A 5,771-nucleotide genomic window follows, 5' to 3' on the forward strand; every position below is an offset into this window, starting at 1 on the left:
TTGACGCTGTGTCGCCAAAGACAACGTCGGAGACATTGCAGATGCCTCATGCGATCCCCCGGCATTTAATTTAAATGCCGTGGGGAAGAGTGCAGGGCCTCTGCAACTGCCGCGCTCCCCTAAAAAATCTTGCGTCCCCCAGTTTGCCTTATAATGTCCTGTGGCAGGACGGCCTCGCGGCGGGGTCAGTAAGACGCTAGACACGATGGGAAACTTTAAACTGTAGTGGTTTATTAGCCACAACCAAAATAAAGTACGGGTGCACTGTCCCTTTAAGAAACTACTTTCTAGAAAATAAAGCCTATTCCCGTTAGGGAAACTAATTCACTTCTTGAGCCCTTACTAATAGGGCAGCCAGCTAATCTGGTTATGCCCAAAACATGTGCTCTACAAAGTATAACAAATAAGTATCATAACAAAGTCTTATCTGTATGCAGCTCCAATAGCAAACAGGAACACCGGTTCCGGGGAGCAGGCTGTGTCCAGCTCGCAGCAATCTTTATCTTTATCCTGGGTTGGGGTCCCAGCTGGTTCCAGCAGCAAAGCTCCTCGCAGGACTGGGGGACCAGAGCAACAGCTAGGGCTTCCTAGCCGGGAGAAGTCTCTCCAGTCTCCTGGGGAAAAACAAGCTCACCTTGTGTGAGCAACTTCCTGCTTTTTAAAGCACTTGTTTCACTGATTAGTTCAGCCCCTATTTAATCAGTCTTCAGCTGTGCTTTCTCTCTCTGAGGAGATTAACGCTCTGTGTACTGGCTGCAGCAACTCTCCATTCACTGTTCCAGCCTGCTGAGTCAGTGACTCTGTCAAAGTCCCCAGATTTTTCCGCCTCTCTCCTTCTCCATTCTAACTTTCTCCTCGCGTGCCACCTGGCTCCGTCTTTCTTTCTTGGTCTGCTTTCAATGTAAACTTTGTAGCTATCTGACTCTCCTTATCTGCCACCAGGCTATGTGCATTATGATGTCATCAGTATGATGTCACATGCCTGTTACATAGCTTACCAAGTACAACACCCAGTGACTGACTTGCTTAGAGAAATTGTAATAACTCATAGAATGAAAAATTAATATAGAGGTTATGGCTTCCTCCTGCTGCACTACTTTTGTAATAGCGGAGTACAGGTATTCCAACGGCATTAGACAAACATAACTATATTATATATAGCCTTTCATTACATAAAACACGCAGGAAGCTGTTTGTTGAAGACTCACTGCATAAATACTAGTTTGGTTGATGCCAATTTACTCCTATTCTTATGAATGGGATAGCATCCTAAAATACAGTATGTCTCCAAGTCACTAAAAAAAGAAGCCACTGTAAGAGGTAGGTTTATAAGTGACCATAAATTGCTGGAGTTTCCCGGGTTCTGGTAGTACAGTATTTACAGGCCTATCCTGAGAGTGGCTCACAGACTCTGATTTGTACTTTTTTTATAAGAGTCTCCTGTTCAGATACAATATTCACAAATATTGAGCTAGACTCTGGGGTGAGAAAAGAAAGAATTGCCGGCGCCAAATCAGTCCTTTAAATAATAATAACTCCGAATAAAAACCAAACCGTCTCTTGAAAAGTCCCAAAAGTGTCCTTGAACAGATAGGCAGTGAAGGGGTCAACGAACGGCTCATACCAAATGGTAGTGCAATATGCAAAAAAGAGAAGAAAACAAACAGATAATAGTGCAGTACGCCAAAAAAGTTGACATTAAAACATTAAAAACTCACACATGACAAACATAACACAATAACAGACAGACACTAGCAAGGCTATAATCCTAACAAAAAGCTATTTATTAACATTGAAATAATGGGTCCGGAGGATACAGCACTTAAGTCCAGAGGGGTAAAATTGAAACCCTACTTACAGGACAGTGGATGGTAAAAGCAGTAAAGCTGAAGATCGCTCAGGTGCTCTTCTCTGATGATAACTGGAGCTCCTTTGGGGATTCCCTCGTGTGGGGGATGGATGTTGAGTTGCACGAAAACCAGAACTTCCGGGTGGATGTGACGTCACACACTGCGGTGTTACCGAAATCGCTGCTCTTCTTCCTCTCCTTTCCCCCCACAGCCTGCACAACTGCTGCCAATATCCTCCACAACCAAACGAACAGCTCTAAAAACAGGATAATCTCCCAACGACGTTTCATGCACATACGTGCACTTCCTCAGGGGGTGTGACTTGCCCTGACAACCAGCAGTTTATATACACTGCATGGGTGGTTCTAATTGACTAATTAGATAACACGGTGTTATTTTAACCCATCGATTGCCATAGTCAGAGCTAGACAACATCAAAGCTTGCTAAACATACATTACACAACATTAAACAGCACATAAAAACATTAAAACATTTAAAATTGAATCTTAAAATAATAAATAATGGGGCTGACAGAAAATGAACATAATATCATATTATAAAAAGGCTTTTAATTCGAAGTCTATGTTCAGCCCTCTAGGGGACAGTGTTTTTAGTTCATAAATCCAGTATGCTTCACGCATACTGGCCTGTTTTAATCTACTCCCACCTCTTAGACTGGGCTGAACCACTTCAATGGCCTGGTAGCGCAAACCTTTAGGCTTTTTATTATTTATTTATTTATTTATAAAATATTTTACCAGGAAGTAATACATTGAGAGTTACCTCTCGTTTTCAAGTATGTCCTGGGCACAGAGTAAAACAAAATAATACATGTATACAAATACAGTTACATAAATGAACAAGGTATACATTATATACAAGACATTGCATGCACAGTTAAAGAAAATATATATTATGAGCGTATGAAACAGTTACAGACCAGATTAAAGTGTGAGACAGCCTTAGATTTGAAAGAACTTAAGCTGGTGGATATGAGAGTCTCTGGTAGGTTGTTCCAGTTTTGGGGTGCACGGTAAGAGAAGGAGGAACGGCCGGATACTTTGTTGAGTCTTGGGACCATGAATAGTCTTTTGGAGTCTGATCTCAGGTGATAGGTACTGCATGTGATAGGGGTGAGGAGCTTGTTCAGGTAGCTGGGTAGCTTGCCCAGAAAGTATTTGAGGGTGAGACAGGAAAGGTGAACTTTGCGCCTAGACTCTAGTGATTACCAATCTAGTTCTTTGAGCATTTCGCAGTGATGTGTGTTGTAATTGCATTGGAGAACAAAATGACAAATTGAATTGTAGAGGGTGTCAAGTTTGCTAAGGTGGGTTTGAGGAGCCGAGCCATATACTATGTCTCCATAGTCAATAATTGGCATTAGCATCTGCTGTGCAATACGCTTTCTGACCAGGAGACTTAGGGAGGATTTGTTCCTGTAAAGTACCCCTAGTTTGGCATAGGTCTTGGTTGTCAGGGTATCAATGTGCATCCCGAATGTTAAGTGGGAGTCAAACCATAAGCCCAGGTATTTAAAACTAGTGACAGGTGTTAGGGTGGTGGTAGCGTTGGTTCTAATCAGGAGCTCAGTCACTGGAAGCTTTACAAATTTAGTCTTGGTCCCAAATACCATTGTTACAGTCTTGTCAGTGTTTAAAAACAGTTTGTTTTGGGAAATCCAGTTTTCGAGTCTCAAAAAGTCAGACTGAAGTATGTGTTGAAGGTCAGAGAGGCTATGGCTGTGTGCATACAGGATTGTGTCATCTGCATACATGTGTATTGAGGCTTCCTTACAAGCTGTGGGAAGATCATTAATGAACACTGAGAAGAGTAGGGGCCCCAGAACAGAGCCTTGCGGTACACCACAGGTGATATCCAGGGGGTTGGAGTTAGAGCCTGAGATGGACACATGTTGGGATCTTCCTGATAGGTAGGACTGAAACCAGTTTAAGGCATGTTGCCCTATTCCAGAGCTCTGGAGTTTGTTAAGCAGGATAACATGATCAACTGTGTCTAAAGCCTTTGCAAAATCTAGGAATACTGCACCAGTGAGTTGTCCCCGTTCCATTCCACACTGGATTTCATTGCAAACTTTTAGCAGGGTAGTTACTGTGGAGTGTTTGGGACGAAACCCAGACTGGAATTTTCTAGGGAAATTTGTCTTGGTGTAGAAATCGCTTAATTGGGAGTGGACACATTTTCCCATAACTTTGGATAGAATTGGGAGAAGTGAGATTGGCCTGTAGTTTGAGACAGTGTTTTTGTCCCCACTTTTGAAGATTGGGACAACTCTGGCAGTTTTCCAGGTCTTAGGGATATGGCCTGCAGACAGGATATGGCCTCCAGCAGAATACCCACCTATCTACCACTTTTCCGGATGCACGCCACCAACAAGAAGAAACCAGGCTTTTTTCATGTGAGTTTATCCTTTATTCTATTTTGGAGGTATACACTAGGGTGGTTCAAGCGTGTGTGACATTGTCCTCATTAGGAGTGATGTGATGGAGCTTAACACTCTTCATTCACAACACCTCTAGGACTTCAATATATATGTCCTCTACACAACGCTCACCCACATACCCAATACTCACCTGTATATTAATAGCCTGCATCAAGACATCTTCTATCAAGAATATCTGTATTGACATTGTTATTTTCATTATCCATAGTCATTTAGAGCACTATTGATGAACTCTGTTCCTCTACTGTTGACTATGGAAGCAATTGGTTTGGCAATGGCTGGGGCACCAAGTCGTAGGAACCTAGATTGTAGTAAGTCGGGTCCACATTGGCTGTTTAGTTTTAGTTTGAGGAGCGCTTGTGTAATCTCCTCTTCAGATACTGGGCTAAATTGAAAATTGTGGGCAGTGTTGGGAGGGGGTGGGACTGTAGGGATACTCCCAGGATGAGATTCATGTTTGGGGTTTGTGCTGCGTTTCGCTAATAAGTTAGTGGCACACCCCACAAAGTAATCATTGAATGCATTTGCAATGTCAGTGGGGTTTGTCAGAGTAATATCCCCCTTAGTGATATTACTTGGTTGTTGATGGTTAGGAGCCTGGAATATATTGTTGATAACCTTCCAGAAGTTAGCTGGGTTTGATGTATTTTGGTGGAGATTGTCAGAGTAATATTGTGCTTTTGCATACCTTGTTTGCCTTGTGCACACGTTCCGCAGGCATCTGTAGTGATTGAGATCCTTGGTAGTGCCAGTTACTTTGTAGCTTTTCCACAAGGCATCCCTGAACTGGTAGAGTGCTATAAGGTCAGGTGTAACCCATCGAAGGTGGGCCCCCCGTACCCTTATTTTGCGTAGTGGAGCATGGGTATCGCAGAGTTTTAAGAACTCGGATTGGAAATAGTCGAGCGCAGAATCAGGGTCGGGAATTAAATCGATTCTGTGCCATGGGCAGTTGGTAAGGTCATCCAGAAACTGTTGTGGGTTAAAGTTTTTAAATGTTCTAGTGAGGAGAACTTTAGGGCTTGAATGGGGCGGTTTAATTTTCCTTACACAGTACACTATTGCATGGTCACTGAAAATATCAGGAAGGATGCCAGAGGATTGGATTCTGCTGGGGTTTGAGGAGAGAATCCAGTCTAGCAAGGAATGGTTATGCGACTTCAGGTTTATTCGTGTGGGTTGGGAAATTAGTTGCGATAGGTTAAGTGACTTGAGTTGTATCTGGATTTTGTGGTTTTTAGGGTCAAGCCAATTGAAGTTGAAATCCCCTAGAACTAGCAGCTCACTCTTCTCATTCAGAGAGGAAATGGAGGCAAGAAATTGGGTGATATCAGTCAAGGATTGTAGAGGGGCTTTAGGGGGGCGGTAGATGCCAGCAAGCAAGATGGGCTTAGAAAAGGGGAGGCAGATTTTGCCAACTAGAGTTTCAAAAGAGGGTGGACTTGGTGGGCAATGTAAC

Source organism: Ascaphus truei, chromosome 6, assembly GCF_040206685.1.
Source record: "Ascaphus truei isolate aAscTru1 chromosome 6, aAscTru1.hap1, whole genome shotgun sequence".
Taxonomy (NCBI): domain Eukaryota; kingdom Metazoa; phylum Chordata; class Amphibia; order Anura; family Ascaphidae; genus Ascaphus; species Ascaphus truei.